This window comes from Ambystoma mexicanum, unplaced genomic scaffold, assembly GCF_040938575.1.
Source record: "Ambystoma mexicanum isolate Mex_15411 unplaced genomic scaffold, UKY_AmexF1_1 Mex_scaf1, whole genome shotgun sequence".
NCBI classification, from domain to species: domain Eukaryota; kingdom Metazoa; phylum Chordata; class Amphibia; order Caudata; family Ambystomatidae; genus Ambystoma; species Ambystoma mexicanum.
Window position 1 is genome coordinate 2,521,184 of NW_027182324.1, and position 20,445 is coordinate 2,541,628.

General features: G+C 42.2%; 12 non-coding genes across 12 annotated transcripts; all 12 read left to right on the plus strand.

The window, feature by feature from the left end:
• The first annotated feature begins 3,235 nt into the window (after window positions 1-3,235).
• Window positions 3,236-3,309, plus strand: TRNAT-AGU (transfer RNA threonine (anticodon AGU)). Its single transcript has one exon. It is a non-coding gene; the product is annotated as a tRNA-Thr (tRNA).
• A 2,450-nt stretch (window positions 3,310-5,759) lies between these two features.
• TRNAT-AGU (transfer RNA threonine (anticodon AGU)) lies at window positions 5,760-5,833 on the plus strand. Its single transcript has one exon. It is a non-coding gene; the product is annotated as a tRNA-Thr (tRNA).
• Window positions 5,834-6,598: 765 nt separating this feature from the next.
• On the plus strand, window positions 6,599-6,672 carry TRNAT-AGU (transfer RNA threonine (anticodon AGU)). Its single transcript has one exon. It is a non-coding gene; the product is annotated as a tRNA-Thr (tRNA).
• Window positions 6,673-8,281: 1,609 nt separating this feature from the next.
• Window positions 8,282-8,355, plus strand: TRNAT-AGU (transfer RNA threonine (anticodon AGU)). The gene has a single exon. It is a non-coding gene; the product is annotated as a tRNA-Thr (tRNA).
• A 767-nt stretch (window positions 8,356-9,122) lies between these two features.
• Window positions 9,123-9,196, plus strand: TRNAT-AGU (transfer RNA threonine (anticodon AGU)). Its single transcript has one exon. It is a non-coding gene; the product is annotated as a tRNA-Thr (tRNA).
• Window positions 9,197-9,962: 766 nt separating this feature from the next.
• Window positions 9,963-10,036, plus strand: TRNAT-AGU (transfer RNA threonine (anticodon AGU)). The gene has a single exon. It is a non-coding gene; the product is annotated as a tRNA-Thr (tRNA).
• A 767-nt stretch (window positions 10,037-10,803) lies between these two features.
• TRNAT-AGU (transfer RNA threonine (anticodon AGU)) lies at window positions 10,804-10,877 on the plus strand. The gene has a single exon. It is a non-coding gene; the product is annotated as a tRNA-Thr (tRNA).
• Window positions 10,878-15,542: 4,665 nt separating this feature from the next.
• On the plus strand, window positions 15,543-15,616 carry TRNAT-AGU (transfer RNA threonine (anticodon AGU)). The gene has a single exon. It is a non-coding gene; the product is annotated as a tRNA-Thr (tRNA).
• A 767-nt stretch (window positions 15,617-16,383) lies between these two features.
• On the plus strand, window positions 16,384-16,457 carry TRNAT-AGU (transfer RNA threonine (anticodon AGU)). The gene has a single exon. It is a non-coding gene; the product is annotated as a tRNA-Thr (tRNA).
• Window positions 16,458-17,223: 766 nt separating this feature from the next.
• Window positions 17,224-17,297, plus strand: TRNAT-AGU (transfer RNA threonine (anticodon AGU)). Its single transcript has one exon. It is a non-coding gene; the product is annotated as a tRNA-Thr (tRNA).
• Window positions 17,298-18,064: 767 nt separating this feature from the next.
• TRNAT-AGU (transfer RNA threonine (anticodon AGU)) lies at window positions 18,065-18,138 on the plus strand. The gene has a single exon. It is a non-coding gene; the product is annotated as a tRNA-Thr (tRNA).
• Window positions 18,139-18,903: 765 nt separating this feature from the next.
• Window positions 18,904-18,977, plus strand: TRNAT-AGU (transfer RNA threonine (anticodon AGU)). The gene has a single exon. It is a non-coding gene; the product is annotated as a tRNA-Thr (tRNA).
• Window positions 18,978-20,445: the final 1,468 nt, after the last annotated feature.

The window sequence follows — 20,445 nt, forward strand, 5'->3', positions numbered from 1 at the left end:
TGTTATGTTCTTTAAATTCAAAATACACTTGCAATCTACCCCGCTAACCCTACAGCTGTCTTCCTGTCTCTCCTGGAACAAGGTAATCTCATCAATACTATAACCGGACTGCGCACGCTGCGTCGCCTCGCGTGTGATACGCCCCTCAACCAGAGGGCTTAACCAGCCAATTATCTTCCGTTTTGGGCAACTACGTAACTAGCCACCGCCCACAGGGAAACGTCATCTACCTATCGAGTTTCTTGCTCGAACAATAGGGAACCTCATCTACCTATCGAGTTTCTTGCTCGAACAATAGGGAACCTCATCTACTCATTGAATAATAAATGTCAAATCGTAGGAAACCACACACACCCACCCTCACACGTAGTCGCGATTTAGGCCAATCAGTGTCTTTCGAGCGGCTGCACGTGATGTTTTCGTGCCCCGCCCCCCTCTTTCGCGTAACGTTAGCTTTTTGTTGCGAGCGTCTGCACGTGTTGTTCTCGTGCCCTGCCCCCCTCTTTCGCGTAACGTTAGCCGCCTTCTCTCGCACTCAATTCACTACCATTCATTCCATTATCATCACTCAATTAAACCTTCACCCCACCTTTTTACAATACCTCCCTCCTCCCTTATTTACTTCCGCCCCCTCCCTCACAATTTCGCATTGCTTGTTGTGCGTGTCATGCTCACCAAGTTCCCTCGATGCAGGGCCGCTCGACTGCGTGCACCCCTCCAAGCGGCTCGCCACCTCCCCTCGTCTGGACCACGTCTGGACACTCGCCGACCGCGGGCGGGATACTTCTCAACCGGCTCCCGAGGGCCAATATCCGGATTGCGCTGTCCGGTCCTCTCGCAGCTCCGCGATGGTCCTGTAGTCCTCAGAAGGGGGCAACGGCAGAGGGGGCCGCGCCGCCGGGCCTCCCCGCAACGGGAGTGCCTGGAAAAATAAAAAATAAAAGTCGATCTTAAACAGATCTCAGCAGTGCCTCCAACTTGTCGGGGGGGATTCTGCCGGGGTCGGCCGGGCCGTCCGCAGACCTCCGGGCAGGGAGGCCCCAACTCCTCCCGTGTATATCTCGGATCGAGACAGAGTATGAGGCACACACAAGGAGCAAGGCAACTTCTGCCGTTTATTATGCAAACGGCAGGGATGGGTCAAGGAGCGTACGCGTTCGTCCTGACACACACACAATAGTGGGGCTCGCAGGCCCTTTTTACTACATTATGACGCGCTACTTGCGTCATTCCAAAAAGTTACCAAAAGAACCTATCGCCACTCTTGATTGGTTGCTCGAGTGGTGGGGTTAGTATAGTACGCATATAGAGAATGATATTAGTGGTTAAGATGTAGTCAGGTGGTATATCTGGGTTGTCCCTACAATTAGATACATAAGAATTGTTACATGAAGACCCCTGAGGATTGGCTAACGTTACTGACGTCTGAGATAAGAACCTCATGTTCTGATTGGTGCATCCGTGAGCTCCCCAGCCTGGGACCACCGTTGTTCCCAGCACACGGTGCACCTGTGGTTGCAACAGTGTTTCAATATGGGTACGTGCAGGCAATGTGAGGATTTATTCATAGGTGGGAGACTGACCGTTCCCACTGTAGCAGGTGTCCATTGAGCCTTTCAAGTGTGTCGGCCTGCGTCTCGTAGCGAGGTACCCAGACGCCTTTTCTCTCCTGGGTTTTGGCATCTCGTCAGGTTCGGCTTGGTCACGTGGGGAGGGACCGTGTTTGAGGCATAATTCTGCACAATTAATATTGTTTTTCCACTGTATGTCTGGTTTAATTTGCAGATATGATTTTAACATTGGTACTTGGAGTGCGAGGTTGCAACATCGTGCCTTTGAAGATTTGTTTCTTGACTGTGGGTTTGCAACATTACGACCTTGGCTGGTTGCTCCACTGGGTTCTTTCTGCAGGCTCAGCAACCTGACTTTTGCTTTGTTAATGTCCACGGGAACTCTTGCTTGAGGCCTACTTGGGCCTGGTGCACGAGTAATCCATTTAGTGCATGGATGCTTTAGGTTATAGTGGCATACAGTTTCATGGCCAGTATCGTGTTTCCATTATATCTCTCATGATGGTAACGGGTTTCAAGAGAAGCGTGAGCAAGCGTTATAAATGAGCTCATGGTGCGTCTTGCGTTTCTGCATTCTGAAAGCCTATGTAAAAATAATAAAGATGCACGTCCGTGAATAAGCCTGTCGCCTACGTCAGAGCACTGAGTATGTTCTTCGTGTAGATTGGTGTGGAAATGTTCAGCGTGTATAATAGTTCAGCGGTGCTCCCCGTTATCTAGGTCGTCATGGCATCTCTAACGATGTGTAGATTTCAGTCTAGTTGGTCCGTGCCGCAGGTGTCGGCATGGCCAGTGCGGGCTGTTGGGCAGGCAGATGGACACATCCGTATGTTTCTGTACCAGGGTATTTGGTCATCTGGTAAATGGGCAAACTCTTCTCGTGGCGGGTGTCTGGGCCGCGACCCTCTAGGCCAAGCGCGAGAGGTGAAGGACGGGAGTCTGGTTTTCCATTCTCCCACTTCAATGCTATTTAGAAGCACAGTCAGGCTTGATATGTTGGCAAAGCATCCAAGAACTCTGGACTCCACTACCTTAGAGTCATATTGCCCAAGGTTGCGATGCCATCAGAAATAGCACATATTAGAATGAGCAATTCATATTTCCTGCTTAATTTTTTGTAAAAGAAGCAAAGGTACGCCTGAACAGGGACTTGAACCCTGGACCCTCAGATTAAAAGTCTGATGCTCTACCGACTGAGCTATCCAGGCAGATGGATCACTGCCATTTGAAACTTGATTTTCACTCTACAGCACCTCCATACATGGCTACCTCACTGGTCAATAAAGGAAATGAATTACTAGTGCATTACACACATTTTGACACTGGAGACATAACTTTTTTCAGTCATTCCGTATCCAGATATAGAGATTTGCAGCATCTAGGACTTTAATGTTCACCCACTTACGGATTTGAATGTTTTGCCACATTCATGAGTGCAAACTTACTCCCCAGTAAAGACGAACATGTGCTCCTCAATGCACACACTGGGCAATGCAGTCCACTCTAAATCGACGATTAATGACATGCTCGTTTTGTGCAATGGAGTTTCAGTCAATTGGAAAACATTTTGAAAAGTTATATTGCAACAGAAGCCCAGCCTTAAAAAAGTGGATTTCACTTCTAAATGATTACATGAGGAAGGAAAGGAGACCAGATGCAAAAAAGGTGCTGTGGCTTAGTTGGTTAAAGCGCCTGTCTAGTAAACAGGAGATCCTGAGTTCGAATCTCAGCAGCGCCTGTCTGCTTTTTTTTCGACCAATCTGTCTCCCCAATATTAAAACTTTGTACAAAGATTGCTATTTCATGCTATTTAGAAGCACAGTCAGGCTTGAAATGTTGGCAAAGCATCCAAGAACTCTGGACTCAACTACCTTAGAATCATATTGCCCAAGGTTGCGATGCCATCAGAAATAGCACATATTAGAATGAGCAATTCATATTTCCTGCTTAATTTTTTGTAAAAGAAGCAAAGGTACGCCTGAACAGGGACTTGAACCCTGGACCCTCAGATTAAAAGTCTGATGCTCTACCGACTGAGCTATCCAGGCACAAGGATCACTGCCCATTTGAAACTTGATTTTCACTCTACAGCACCTCCATACATGGCTACCTCACTGGTCAATAAAGGAAATGAATTACTAGTGCATTACACACATTTTGACACTGGAGACATAACTTTTTTCAGTCATTCCGTATCCAGATATAGAGATTTGCAGCATCTAGGACTTTAATGTTCACCCACTTACGGATTTGAATGTTTTGCCACATTCATGAGTGCAAAATTGCTCCCCAGTAAAGGCGAACATGTGCTCCTCAATACACACACTGGGCAATGCAGTCCACTCTAAATCAACGATTAATGACATGCTCGTTTTGTGCAATGGAGTTTCAGTCAATTGGAAAACATTTTGTAAAGTTATATTGCAACAGAAGCCCAGCCTTAAAAAAAGTGGATTTCACTTCTAAATGATTACATGAGGAAGGACAGGAGATCAGATGCAAAAGAGGTGCTGTGGCTTAGTTGGTTAAAGCGCCTGTCTAGTAAACTGGAGATCCTGAGTTTGAATCTCAGCAGCGCCTGTCTGCTTTTTTTTCGACCAATCTGTCTCCCCAATATTAAAACTTTGTACAAAGATTGTTATTTCATGCTATTTAGAAGCACAGTCAGGCTTGAAATGTTGGCAAAGCATCCAAGAACTCTGGACTCCACTACCTTAGAGTCATATTGCCCAAGGTTGCGATGCCATCAGAAATAGCACATATTAGAATGAGCAATTCATATTTCCTGCTTAATTTTTTGTAAAAGAAGCAAAGGTACGCCTGAACAGGGACTTGAACCCTGGACCCTCAGATTAAAAGTCTGATGCTCTACCGACTGAGCTATCCAGGCACAGGGATCACTGCCCATTTGAAACTTGATTTTCACTCTACAGCACCTCCATACATGGCTACCTCACTGGTCAATAAAGGAAATGAATTACTAGTGCATTACACACATTTTGACACTGGAGACATAACTTTTTTCAGTCATTCCGTATCCAGATATAGAGATTTGCAGCATCTAGGACTTTAATGTTCACCCACTTACGGATTTGAATGTTTTGCCACATTCATGAGTGCAAACTTGCTCCCCAGTAAAGACGAACATGTGCTCCTCAATGCACACACTGGGCAATGCAGTCCACTCTAAATCGACGATTAATGACATGCTCGTTTTGTGCAATGGAGTTTCAGTCAATTGGAAAACATTTTGAAAAGTTATATTGCAACAGAAGCCCAGCCTTAAAAAAGTGGATTTCACTTCTAAATGATTACATGAGGAAGGAAAGGAGACCAGATGCAAAAAAGGTGCTGTGGCTTAGTTGGTTAAAGCGCCTGTCTAGTAAACAGGAGATCCTGAGTTTGAATCTCAGCAGCGCCTGTCTGCTTTTTTTTCGACCAATCTGTCTCCCCAATATTAAAACTTTGTACAAAGATTGCTGTTTCATGCTATTTAGAAGCACAGTGAGGCTTGAAATGTTGGCAAAGCATCCAAGAACTCTGGACTCCACTACCTTAGAGTCATATTGCCCAAGGTTGCGATGCCATCAGAAATAGCACATATTAGAATGAGCAATTCATATTTCCTGCTTAATTTTTTGTAAAAGAAGCAAAGATACGCCTGAACAGGGACTTGAACCCTGGACCCTCAGATTAAAAGTCTGATGCTCTACCGACTGAGCTATCCAGGCACAGGGATCACTGCCCGTTTGAAACTTGATTTTCACTCTACAGCACCTCCATACATGGCTACCTCACTGGTCAATAAAGGAAATGAATTACTAGTGCATTACACACATTTTGACACTGGAGACATAACTTTTTTCAGTCATTCCGTATCCAGATATAGAGATTTGCAGCATCTAGGACTTTAATGTTCACCCACTTACGGATTTGAATGTTTTGCCACATTCATGAGTGCAAACTTGCTCCCCAGTAAAGACGAACATGTGCTCCTCAATGCACACACTGGGCAATGCAGTCCACTCTAAATAGACGATTAATGACATGCTCGTTTTGTGCAATGGAGTTTCAGTCAATTGGAAAACATTTTGAAAAGTTATATTGCAACAGAAGCCCAGCCTTAAAAAAGTGGATTTCACTTCTAAATGATTACATGAGGAAGGAAAGGAGACCAGATGCAAAAAAGGTGCTGTGGCTTAGTTGGTTAAAGCGCCTGTCTAGTAAACAGGAGATCCTGAGTTCGAATCTCAGCAGCGCCTGTCTGCTTTTTTTCGACCAATCTGTCTCCCCAATATTAATACTTTGTACAAAGATTGCTATTTCATGCTATTTAGAAGCACAGTCAGGCTTGATATGTTGGCAAAGCATCCAAGAACTCTGGACTCCACTACCTTAGAGTCATATTGCCCAAGGTTGCGATGCCATCAGAAATAGCACATATTAGAATGAGCAATTCATATTTCCTGCTTAATTTTTTGTAAAAGAAGCAAAGGTACGCCTGAACAGGGACTTGAACCCTGGACCCTCAGATTAAAAGTCTGATGCTCTACCGACTGAGCTATCCAGGCAGATGGATCACTGCCATTTGAAACTTGATTTTCACTCTACAGCACCTCCATACATGGCTACCTCACTGGTCAATAAAGGAAATGAATTACTAGTGCATTACACACATTTTGACACTGGAGACATAACTTTTTTCAGTCATTCCGTATCCAGATATAGAGATTTGCAGCATCTAGGACTTTAATGTTCACCCACTTACGGATTTGAATGTTTTGCCACATTCATGAGTGCAAACTTACTCCCCAGTAAAGACGAACATGTGCTCCTCAATGCACACACTGGGCAATGCAGTCCACTCTAAATCGACGATTAATGACATGCTCGTTTTGTCCAATGGAGTTTCAGTCAATTGGAAAACATTTTGAAAAGTTATATTGCAACAGAAGCCCAGCCTTAAAAAAGTGGATTTCACTTCTAAATGATTACATGAGGAAGGAAAGGAGACCAGATGCAAAAAAGGTGCTGTGGCTTAGTTGGTTAAAGCGCCTGTCTAGTAAACAGGAGATCCTGAGTTCGAATCTCAGCAGCGCCTGTCTGCTTTTTTTTCGACCAATCTGTCTCCCCAATATTAAAACTTTGTACAAAGATTGCTATTTCATGCTATTTAGAAGCACAGTCAGGCTTGAAATGTTGGCAAAGCATCCAAGAACTCTGGACTCAACTACCTTAGAATCATATTGCCCAAGGTTGCGATGCCATCAGAAATAGCACATATTAGAATGAGCAATTCATATTTCCTGCTTAATTTTTTGTAAAAGAAGCAAAGGTACGCCTGAACAGGGACTTGAACCCTGGACCCTCAGATTAAAAGTCTGATGCTCTACCGACTGAGCTATCCAGGCACAAGGATCACTGCCCATTTGAAACTTGATTTTCACTCTACAGCACCTCCATACATGGCTACCTCACTGGTCAATAAAGGAAATGAATTACTAGTGCATTACACACATTTTGACACTGGAGACATAACTTTTTTCAGTCATTCCGTATCCAGATATAGAGATTTGCAGCATCTAGGACTTTAATGTTCACCCACTTACGGATTTGAATGTTTTGCCACATTCATGAGTGCAAAATTGCTCCCCAGTAAAGGCGAACATGTGCTCCTCAATACACACACTGGGCAATGCAGTCCACTCTAAATCAACGATTAATGACATGCTCGTTTTGTGCAATGGAGTTTCAGTCAATTGGAAAACATTTTGTAAAGTTATATTGCAACAGAAGCCCAGCCTTAAAAAAAGTGGATTTCACTTCTAAATGATTACATGAGGAAGGACAGGAGATCAGATGCAAAAGAGGTGCTGTGGCTTAGTTGGTTAAAGCGCCTGTCTAGTAAACTGGAGATCCTGAGTTTGAATCTCAGCAGCGCCTGTCTGCTTTTTTTTCGACCAATCTGTCTCCCCAATATTAAAACTTTGTACAAAGATTGTTATTTCATGCTATTTAGAAGCACAGTCAGGCTTGAAATGTTGGCAAAGCATCCAAGAACTCTGGACTCCACTACCTTAGAGTCATATTGCCCAAGGTTGCGATGCCATCAGAAATAGCACATATTAGAATGAGCAATTCATATTTCCTGCTTAATTTTTTGTAAAAGAAGCAAAGGTACGCCTGAACAGGGACTTGAACCCTGGACCCTCAGATTAAAAGTCTGATGCTCTACTGACTGAGCTATCCAGGCAGATGGATCACTGCCATTTGAAACTTGATTTTCACTCTACAGCACCTCCATACATGGCTACCTCACTGGTCAATAAAGGAAATGAATTACTAGTGCATTACACACATTTTGACACTGGAGACATAACTTTTTTCAGTCATTCCGTATCCAGATATAGAGATTTGCAGCATCTAGGACTTTAATGTTCACCCACTTACGGATTTGAATGTTTTGCCACATTCATGAGTGCAAACTTGCTCGCCAGTAAAGACGAACATGTGCTCCTCAATGCACACACTGGGCAATGCAGTCCACTCTAAATCGACGATTAATGACATGCTCGTTTTGTGCAATGGAGTTTCAGTCAATTGGAAAACATTTAGTAAAGTTATATTGCAACAGAAGCCCAGCCTTAAAAAAAGTGGATTTCACTTCTAAATGATTACATGAGGAAGGACAGGAGATCAGATGCAAAAGAGGTGCTGTGGCTTAGTTGGTTAAAGCGCCTGTCTAGTAAACAGGAGATCCTGAGTTCGAATCTCAGCAGCGCCTGTCTGCTTTTTTTTCGACCAATCTGTCTCCCCAATATTAAAACTTTGTACAAAGATTGTTATTTCATGCTATTTAGAAGCACAGTCAGGCTTGAAACGTTGGCAAAGCATCCAAGAATTCTGGACTCCACTACCTTAGAGTCATATTGCCCAAGGTTGCGATGCCATCAGAAATAGCACATATTAGAATGAGCAATTCATATTTCCTGCTAAATTTTTTGTAAAAGAAGCAAAGATACGCCTGAACAGGGACTTGAACCCTGGACCCTCAGATTAAAAGTCTGATGCACTACCGACTGAGCTATCCAGGCACAGGGATCACTGCCCATTTGAAACTTGATTTTCACTCTACAGCACCTCCATACATGGCTACCTCACTGGTCAATAAAGGAAATGAATTACTAGTGCATTACACACATTTTGACACTGGAGACATAACTTTTTTCAGTCATTCCGTATCCAGATATAGAGATTTGCAGCATCTAGGACTTTAATGTTCACCCACTTACGGATTTGAATGTTTTGCCACATTAATGAGTGCAAACTTGCTCCCCAGTAAAGACGAACATGTGCTCCTCAATGCACACACTGGGCAATGCAGTCCACTCTAAATCGACGATTAATGACATGCTCGTTTTGTGCAATGGAGTTTCAGTCAATTGGAAAACATTTTGAAAAGTTATATTGCAACAGAAGCCCAGCCTTAAAAAAGTGGATTTCACTTCTAAATGATTACATGAGGAAGGAAAGGAGACCAGATGCAAAAAAGGTGCTGTGGCTTAGTTGGTTAAAGCGCCTGTCTAGTAAACAGGAGATCCTGAGTTCGAATCTCAGCAGCGCCTGTCTGCTTTTTTTCGACCAATCTGTCTCCCCAATATTAAAACTTTGTACAAAGATTGCTATTTCATGCTATTTAGAAGCACAGTCAGGCTTGATATGTTGGCAAAGCATCCAAGAACTCCGGACTCCACTACCTTATAGTCATATTGCCCAAGGTTGCGATGCCATCAGAAATAGCACATATTAGAATGAGCAATTCATATTTCCTGCTTAATTTTTTGTAAAAGAAGCAAAGGTACGCCTGAACAGGGACTTGAACCCTGGACCCTCAGATTAAAAGTCTGATGCTCTACCGACTGAGCTATCCGGGCAGATGGATCACTGCCATTTGAAACTTGATTTTCACTCTACAGCACCTCCATACATGGCTACCTCACTGGTCAATAAAGGAAATGAATTACTAGTGCATTACACACATTTTGACACTGGAGACATAACTTTTTTCAGTCATTCCGTATCCAGATATAGAGATTTGCAGCATCTAGGACTTTAATGTTCACCCACTTACGGATTTGAATGTTTTGCCACATTCATGAGTGCAAACTTGCTCGCCAGTAAAGACGAACATGTGCTCCTCAATGCACACACTGGGCAATGCAGTCCACTCTAAATCGACGATTAATGACATGCTCGTTTTGTGCAATGGAGTTTCAGTCAATTGGAAAACATTTTGTAAAGTTATATTGCAACAGAAGCCCAGCCTTAAAAAAAGTGGATTTCACTTCTAAATGATTCCATGAGGAAGGACAGGAGATCAGATGCAAAAGAGGTGCTGTGGCTTAGTTGGTTAAAGCGCCTGTCTAGTAAACAGGAGATCCTGAGTTCGAATCTCAGCAGCGCCTGTCTGCTTTTTTTTCGACCAATCTGTCTCCCCAATATTAAAACTTTGTACAAAGATTGTTATTTCATGCTATTTAGAAGCACAGTCAGGCTTGAAACGTTGGCAAAGCATCCAAGAATGCTGGACTCCACTACCTTAGAGTCATATTGCCCAAGGTTGCGATGCCATCAGAAATAGCACATATTAGAATGAGCAATTCATATTTCCTGCTAAATTTTTTGTAAAAGAAGCAAAGATACGCCTGAACAGGGACTTGAACCCTGGACCCTCAGATTAAAAGTCTGATGCACTACCGACTGAGCTATCCAGGCACAGGGATCACTGCCCATTTGAAACTTGATTTTCACTCTACAGCACCTCCATACATGGCTACCTCACTGGTCAATAAAGGAAATGAATTACTAGTGCATTACACACATTTTGACACTGGAGACATAACTTTTTTCAGTCATTCCGTATCCAGATATAGAGATTTGCAGCATCTAGGACTTTAATGTTCACCCACTTACGGATTTGAATGTTTTGCCACATTAATGAGTGCAAACTTGCTCCCCAGTAAAGACGAACATGTGCTCCTCAATGCACACACTGGGCAATGCAGTCCACTCTAAATCGACGATTAATGACATGCTCGTTTTGTGCAATGGAGTTTCAGTCAATTGGAAAACATTTTGAAAAGTTATATTGCAACAGAAGCCCAGCCTTAAAAAAGTGGATTTCACTTCTAAATGATTACATGAGGAAGGAAAGGAGAGCAGATGCAAAAAAGGTGCTGTGGCTTAGTTGGTTAAAGCGCCTGTCTAGTAAACAGGAGATCCTGAGTTCGAATCTCAGCAGCGCCTGTCTGCTTTTTTTCGACCAATCTGTCTCCCCAATATTAAAACTTTGTACAAAGATTGCTATTTCATGCTATTTAGAAGCACAGTCAGGCTTGATATGTTGGCAAAGCATCCAAGAACTCTGGACTCCACTACCTTAGAGTCATACTGCCCAAGGTTGCGATGCCATCAGAAATAGCACATATTAGAATGAGCAATTCATATTTCCTGCTTAATTTTTTGTAAAAGAAGCAAAGGTACGCCTGAACAGGGACTTGAACCCTGGACCCTCAGATTAAAAGTCTGATGCCGTACAGACTGAGCTATCCAGGCAGATGGATCACTGCTATTTGAAACTTGATTTTCACTCTACAGCACCTCCATACATGGCTACCTCACTGGTCAATAAAGGAAATGAATTACTAGTGCATTACACACATTTTGACACTGGAGACATAACTTTTTTCAGTCATTCCGTATCCAGATATAGAGATTTGCAGCATCTAGGACTTTAATGTTCACCCACTTACGGATTTGAATGTTTTGCCACATTCATGAGTGCAAACTTGCTCCCCAGTAAAGACGAACATGTGCTCCTCAATGCACACACTGGGCAATGCAGTCCACTCTAAATCGACGATTAATGACATGCTCGTTTTGTGCAATGGAGTTTCAGTCAATTGGAAAACATTTTGAAAAGTTATATTGCAACAGAAGCCCAGCCTTAAAAAAGTGGATTTCACTTCTAAATGATTACATGAGGAAGGAAAGGAGACCAGATGCAAAAAGGGTGCTGTGGCTTAGTTGGTTAAAGCGCCTGTCTAGTAAACAGAAGATCCTGAGTTCGAATCTCAGCAGCGCCTGTCTGCTTTTTTTTCGACCAATCTGTCTCCCCAATATTAAAACTTTGTACAAAGATTGCTATTTCATGCTATTTAGAAGCACAGTGAGGCTTGAAATGTTGGCAAAGCATCCAAGAACTCTGGACTCCACTACCTTAGAGTCATATTGCCCAAGGTTGCGATGCCATCAGAAATAGCACATATTAGAATGAGCAATTCATATTTCCTGCTTAATTTTTTGTAAAAGAAGCAAAGGTACACCTGAACAGGGACTTGAACCCTGGACCCTCAGATTAAAAGTCTGATGCTCTACCGACTGAGCTATCCAGGCACAGGGATCACTGCCCATTTGAAACTTGATTTTCACTCTACAGCACCTCCATACATGGCTACCTCACTGGTCAATAAAGGAAATGAATTACTAGTGCATTACACACATTTTGACACTGGAGACATAACTTTTTTCAGTCATTCCGTATCCAGATATAGAGATTTGCAGCATCTAGGACTTTAATGTTCACCCACTTACGGATTTGAATGTTTTGCCACATTCATGAGTGCAAACTTGCTCCCCAGTAAAGACGAACATGTGCTCCTCAATGCACACACTGGGCAATGCAGTCCACTCTAAATCGACGATTAATGACATGCTCGTTTTGTGCAATGGAGTTTCAGTCAATTGGAAAACATTTTGAAAAGTTATATTGCAACAGAAGCCCAGCCTTAAAAAAGTGGATTTCACTTCTGATTGATTACATGAGGAAGGAAAGGAGACCAGATGCAAAAAAGGTGCTGTGGCTTAGTTGGTTAAAGCGCCTGTCTAGTAAACAGGAGATCCTGAGTTTGAATCTCAGCAGCGTCTGTCTGCTTTTTTTTCGACCAATCTGTCTCCCCAATATTAAAACTTTGTACAAAGATTGCTATTTCATGCTATTTAGAAGCACAGTCAGGCTTGAAATGTTGGCAAAGCATCCAAGAACTCTGGACTCCACTACCTTAGAGTCATATTGCCCAAGGTTGCGATGCCATCAGAAACAGCACATATTAGAATGAGCAATTCATATTTCCTGCTTAATTTTTTGTAAAAGAAGCAAAGGTACGCCTGAACAGGGACTTGAACCCTGGACCCTCAGATTAAAAGTCTGATGCTCTACCGACTGAGCTATCCAGGCACAGGGATCACTGCCCATTTGAAACTTGATTTTCACTCTACAGCACCTCCATACATGGCTACCTCACTGGTCAATAAAGGAAATGAATTACTAGTGCATTACACACATTTTGACACTGGAGACATAACTTTTTTCAGTCATTCCGTATCCAGATATAGAGATTTGCAGCATCTAGGACTTTAATGTTCACCCACTTACGGATTTGAATGTTTTGCCACATTCATGAGTGCAAAATTGCTCCCCAGTAAAGGCGAACATGTGCTCCTCAATACACACACTGGGCAATGCAGTCCACTCTAAATCAACGATTAATGACATGCTCGTTTTGTGCAATGGAGTTTCAGTCAATTGGAAAACATTTTGTAAAGTTATATTGCAACAGAAGCCCAGCCTTAAAAAAAGTGGATTCCACTTCTAAATGATTACATGAGGAAGGAAAGGAGATCAGATGCAAAAGAGGTGCTGTGGCTTAGTTGGTTAAACCCTGGACCCTCAAATTAAAAGTCTGATGCTCTACCGACTGAGCTATCCAGGCACAGGGATCACTGCCCATTTGAAACTTGATTTTCACTCTACAGCACCTCCATACATGGCTACCTCACTGGTCAATAAAGGAAATGAATTACTAGTGCATTACACACATTTTGACACTGGAGACATAACTTTTTTCAGTCATTCCGTATCCAGATATAGAGATTTGCAGCATCTAGGACTTTAATGTTCACCCACTTACGGATTTGAATGTTTTGCCACATTCATGAGTGCAAACTTGCTCCCCAGTAAAGACGAACATGTGCTCCTCAATGCACACACTGGGCAATGCAGTCCACTCTAAATCGACGATTAATGACATGCTCGTTTTGTGCAATGGAGTTTCAGTCAATTGGAAAACATTTTGAAAAGTTATATTGCAACAGAAGCCCAGCCTTAAAAAAGTGGATTTCACTTCTAAATGATTACATGAGGAAGGAAAGGAGACCAGATGCAAAAAAGGTGCTGTGGCTTAGTTGGTTAAAGCGCCTGTCTAGTAAACAGGAGATCCTGAGTTTGAATCTCAGCAGCGCCTGTCTGCTTTTTTTTCGACCAATCTGTCTCCCCAATATTAAAACTTTGTACAAAGATTGCTGTTTCATGCTATTTAGAAGCACAGTGAGGCTTGAAATGTTGGCAAAGCATCCAAGAACTCTGGACTCCACTACCTTAGAGTCATATTGCCCAAGGTTGCGATGCCATCAGAAATAGCACATATTAGAATGAGCAATTCATATTTCCTGCTTAATTTTTTGTAAAAGAAGCAAAGATACGCCTGAACAGGGACTTGAACCCTGGACCCTCAGATTAAATGTCTGATGCTCTACCGACTGAGCTATCTAGGCACAGGGATCACTGCCCGTTTGAAACTTGATTTTCACTCTACAGCACCTCCATACATGGCAACCTCACTGGTCAATAAAGGAAATGAATTACTAGTGCATTACACACATTTTGACACTGGAGACATAACTTTTTTCAGTCATTCCGTATCCAGATATAGAGATTTGCAGCATCTAGGACTTTAATGTTCACCCACTTACGGATTTGAATGTTTTGCCACATTCATGAGTGCAAAATTGCTCCCCAGTAAAGGCGAACATGTGCTCCTCAATACACACACTGGGCAATGCAGTCCACTCTAAATCAACGATTAATGACATGCTCGTTTTGTGCAATGGAGTTTCAGTCAATTGGAAAACATTTTGTAAAGTTATATTGCAACAGAAGCCCAGCCTTAAAAAAAGTGGATTTCACTTCTAAATGATTACATGATGAAGGACAGGAGATCAGATGCAAAAGAGGTGCTGTGGCTTAGTTGGTTAAAGCGCCTGTCTAGTAAACTGGAGATCCTGAGTTTGAATCTCAGCAGCGCCTGTCTGCTTTTTTTTCGACCAATCTGTCTCCCCAATATTAAAACTTTGTACAAAGATTGTTATTTCATGCTATTTAGAAGCACAGTCAGGCTTGAAATGTTGGCAAAGCATCCAAGAACTCTGGACTCCACTACCTTAGAGTCATATTGCCCAAGGTTGCGATGCCATCAGAAATAGCACATATTAGAATGAGCAATTCATATTTCCTGCTTAATTTTTTGTAAAAGAAGCAAAGGTACGCCTGAACAGGGACTTGAACCCTGGACCCTCAGATTAAAAGTCTGATGCTCTACTGACTGAGCTATCCAGGCAGATGGATCACTGCCATTTGAAACTTGATTTTCACTCTACAGCACCTCCATACATGGCTACCTCACTGGTCAATAAAGGAAATGAATTACTAGTGCATTACACACATTTTGACACTGGAGACATAACTTTTTTCAGTCATTCCGTATCCAGATATAGAGATTTGCAGCATCTAGGACTTTAATGTTCACCCACTTACGGATTTGAATGTTTTGCCACATTCATGAGTGCAAACTTGCTCGCCAGTAAAGACGAACATGTGCTCCTCAATGCACACACTGGGCAATGCAGTCCACTCTAAATCGACGATTAATGACATGCTCGTTTTGTGCAATGGAGTTTCAGTCAATTGGAAAACATTTTGTAAAGTTATATTGCAACAGAAGCCCAGCCTTAAAAAAAGTGGATTTCACTTCTAAATGATTACATGAGGAAGGACAGGAGATCAGATGCAAAAGAGGTGCTGTGGCTTAGTTGGTTAAAGCGCCTGTCTAGTAAACAGGAGATCCTGAGTTCGAATCTCAGCAGCGCCTGTCTGCTTTTTTTTCGACCAATCTGTCTCCCCAATATTAAAACTTTGTACAAAGATTGTTATTTCATGCTATTTAGAAGCACAGTCAGGCTTGAAACGTTGGCAAAGCATCCAAGAATTCTGGACTCCACTACCTTAGAGTCATATTGCCCAAGGTTGCGATGCCATCAGAAATAGCACATATTAGAATGAGCAATTCATATTTCCTGCTAAATTTTTTGTAAAAGAAGCAAAGATACGCCTGAACAGGGACTTGAACCCTGGACCCTCAGATTAAAAGTCTGATGCACTACTGACTGAGCTATCCAGGCACAGGGATCACTGCCCATTTGAAACTTGATTTTCACTCTACAGCACCTCCATACATGGCTACCTCACTGGTCAATAAAGGAAATGAATTACTAGTGCATTACACACATTTTGACACTGGAGACATAACTTTTTTCAGTCATTCCGTATCCAGATATAGAGATTTGCAGCATCTAGGACTTTAATGTTCACCCACTTACGGATTTGAATGTTTTGCCACATTAATGAGTGCAAACTTGCTCCCCAGTAAAGACGAACATGTGCTCCTCAATGCACACACTGGGCAATGCAGTCCACTCTAAATCGACGATTAATGACATGCTCGTTTTGTGCAATGGAGTTTCAGTCAATTGGAAAACATTTTGAAAAGTTATATTGCAACAGAAGCCCAGCCTTAAAAAAGTGGATTTCACTTCTAAATGATTACATGAGGAAGGAAAGGAGACCAGATGCAAAAAAGGTGCTGTGGCTTAGTTGGTTAAAGCGCCTGTCTAGTAAACAGGAGATCCTGAGTTCGAATCTCAGCAGCGCCTGTCTGCTTTTTTTCGACCAATCTGTCTCCCCAATATTAAAACTTTGTACAAAGATTGCTATTTCATGCTATTTAGAAGCACAGTCAGGCTTGATATGTTGGCAAAGCATCCAAGAACTCTGGACTCCACTACCTTAGAGTCATATTGCCCAAGGTTGCGATGCCATCAGAAATAGCATATATTAGAATGAGCAATTCATATTTCCTGCTTAATTTTTTGTAAAAGAAGCAAAGGTACGCCTGAACAGGGACTTGAACCCTGGACCCTCAGATTAAAAGTCTGATGCTCTACCGACTGAGCTATCCAGGCAGATGGATCACTGCCATTTGAAACTTGATTTTCACTCTACAGCACCTCCATACATGGCTACCTCACTGGTCAATAAAGGAAATGAATTACTAGTGCATTACACACATTTTGACACTGGAGACATAACTTTTTTCAGTCATTCCGTATCCAGATATAGAGATTTGCAGCATCTAGGACTTTAATGTTCACCCACTTACGGATTTGAATGTTTTGCCACATTCATGAGTGCAAACTTGCTCGCCAGTAAAGACGAACATGTGCTCCTCAATGCACACACTGGGCAATGCAGTCCACTCTAAATCGACGATTAATGACATGCTCGTTTTGTGCAATGGAGTTTCAGTCAATTGGAAAACATTTTGTAAAGTTATATTGCAACAGAAGCCCAGCCTTAAAAAAAGTGGATTTCACTTCTAAATGATTCCATGAGGAAGGACAGGAGATCAGATGCAAAAGAGGTGCTGTGGCTTAGTTGGTTAAAGCGCCTGTCTAGTAAACAGGAGATCCTGAGTTCGAATCTCAGCAGCGCCTGTCTGCTTTTTTTTCGACCAATCTGTCTCCCCAATATTAAAACTTTGTACAAAGATTGTTATTTCATGCTATTTAGAAGCACAGTCAGGCTTGAAACGTTGGCAAAGCATCCAAGAATTCTGGACTCCACTACCTTAGAGTCATATTGCCCAAGGTTGCGATGCCATCAGAAATAGCACATATTAGAATGAGCAATTCATATTTCCTGCTAAATTTTTTGTAAAAGAAGCAAAGATACGCCTGAACAGGGACTTGAACCCTGGACCCTCAGATTAAAAGTCTGATGCACTACCGACTGAGCTATCCAGGCACAGGGATCACTGCCCATTTGAAACTTGATTTTCACTCTACAGCACCTCCATACATGGCTACCTCACTGGTCAATATAGGAAATGAATTACTAGTGCATTACACACATTTTGACACTGGAGACATAACTTTTTTCAGTCATTCCGTATCCAGATATAGAGATTTGCAGCATCTAGGACTTTAATGTTCACCCACTTACGGATTTGAATGTTTTGCCACATTAATGAGTGCAAACTTGCTCCCCAGTAAAGACGAACATGTGCTCCTCAATGCACACACTGGGCAATGCAGTCCACTCTAAATCGACGATTAATGACATGCTCGTTTTGTGCAATGGAGTTTCAGTCAATTGGAAAACATTTTGAAAAGTTATATTGCAACAGAAGCCCAGCCTTAAAAAAGTGGATTTCACTTCTAAATGATTACATGAGGAAGGAAAGGAGACCAGATGCAAAAAAGGTGCTGTGGCTTAGTTGGTTAAAGCGCCTGTCTAGTAAACAGGAGATCCTGAGTTCGAATCTCAGCAGCGCCTGTCTGCTTTTTTTCGACCAATCTGTCTCCCCAATATTAAAACTTTGTACAAAGATTGCTATTTCATGCTATTTAGAAGCACAGTCAGGCTTGATATGTTGGCAAAGCATCCAAGAACTCTGGACTCCACTACCTTAGAGTCATACTGCCCAAGGTTGCGATGCCATCAGAAATAGCACATATTAGAATGAGCAATTCATATTTCCTGCTTAATTTTTTGTAAAAGAAGCAAAGGTACGCCTGAACAGGGACTTGAACCCTGGACCCTCAGATTAAAAGTCTGATGCCCTACAGACTGAGCTATCCAGGCAGATGGATCACTGCCATTTGAAACTTGATTTTCACTCTACAGCACCTCCATACATGGCTACCTCACTGGTCAATAAAGGAAATGAATTACTAGTGCATTACACACATTTTGACACTGGAGACATAACTTTTTTCAGTCATTCCGTATCCAGATATAGAGATTTGCAGCATCTAGGACTTTAATGTTCACCCACTTACGGATTTGAATGTTTTGCCACATTCATGAGTGCAAACTTGCTCCCCAGTAAAGACGAACATGTGCTCCTCAATGCACACACTGGGCAATGCAGTCCACTCTAAATCGACGATTAATGACATGCTCGTTTTGTGCAATGGAGTTTCAGTCAATTGGAAAACATTTTGAAAAGTTATATTGCAACAGAAGCCCAGCCTTAAAAAAGTGGATTTCACTTCTAAATGATTACATGAGGAAGGAAAGGAGACCAGATGCAAAAAGGGTGCTGTGGCTTAGTTGGTTAAAGCGCCTGTCTAGTAAACAGGAGATCCTGAGTTCGAATCTCAGCAGCGCCTGTCTGCTTTTTTTTCGACCAATCTGTCTCCCCAATATTAAAACTTTGTACAAAGATTGCTATTTCATGCTATTTAGAAGCACAGTGAGGCTTGAAATGTTGGCAAAGCATCCAAGAACTCTGGACTCCACTACCTTAGAGTCATATTGCCCAAGGTTGCGATGCCATCAGAAATAGCACATATTAGAATGAGCAATTCATATTTCCTGCTTAATTTTTTGTAAAAGAAGCAAAGGTACCCCTGAACAGGGACTTGAACCCTGGACCCTCAGATTAAAAGTCTGATGCTCTACCGACTGAGCTATCCAGGCACAGGGATCACTGCCCATTTGAAACCTGATTTTCACTCTACAGCACCTCCATACACGGCTACCTCACTGGTCAATAAAGGAAATGAATTACTAGTGCATTACACACATTTTGACACTGGAGACATAACTTTTTTCAGTCATTCCGTATCCAGATATAGAGATTTGCAGCATCTAGGACTTTAATGTTCACCCACTTACGGATTTGAATGTTTTGCCACATTCATGAGTGCAAACTTTCTCCCCAGTAAAGACGAACATGTGCTCCTCAATGCACACACTGGGCAATGCAGTCCACTCTAAATCGACGATTAATGACATGCTCGTTTTGTGCAATGGAGTTTCAGTCAATTGGAAAACATTTTGAAAAGTTATATTGCAACAGAAGCCCAGCCTTAAAAAAGTGGATTTCACTTCTGATTGATTACATGAGGAAGGAAAGGAGACCAGATGCAAAAAAGGTGCTCTGGCTTAGTTGGTTAAAGCGCCTGTCTAGTAAACAGGAGATCCTGAGTTTGAATCTCAGCAGCGCCTGTCTGCTTTTTTTTCGACCAATCTGTCTCCCCAATATTAAAACTTTGTACAAAGATTGCTATTTCATGCTATTTAGAAGCACAGTCAGGCTTGAAATGTTGGCAAAGCATCCAAGAACTCTGGACTCCACTACCTTAGAGTCATATTGCCCAAGGTTGCGATGCCATCAGAAACAGCACATATTAGAATGAGCAATTCATATTTCCTGCTTAATTTTTTGTAAAAGAAGCAAAGGTACGCCTGAACAGGGACTTGAACCCTGGACCCTCAGATTAAAAGTCTGATGCTCTACCGACTGAGCTATCCAGGCACAGGGATCACTGCCCATTTGAAACTTGATTTTCACTCTACAGCACCTCCATACATGGCTACCTCACTGGTCAATAAAGGAAATGAATTACTAGTGCATTACACACATTTTGACACTGGAGACATAACTTTTTTCAGTCATTCCGTATCCAGATATAGAGATTTGCAGCATCTAGGACTTTAATGTTCACCCACTTACGGATTTGAATGTTTTGCCACATTCATGAGTGCAAAATTGCTCCCCAGTAAAGGCGAACATGTGCTCCTCAATACACACACTGGGCAATGCAGTCCACTCTAAATCAACGATTAATGACA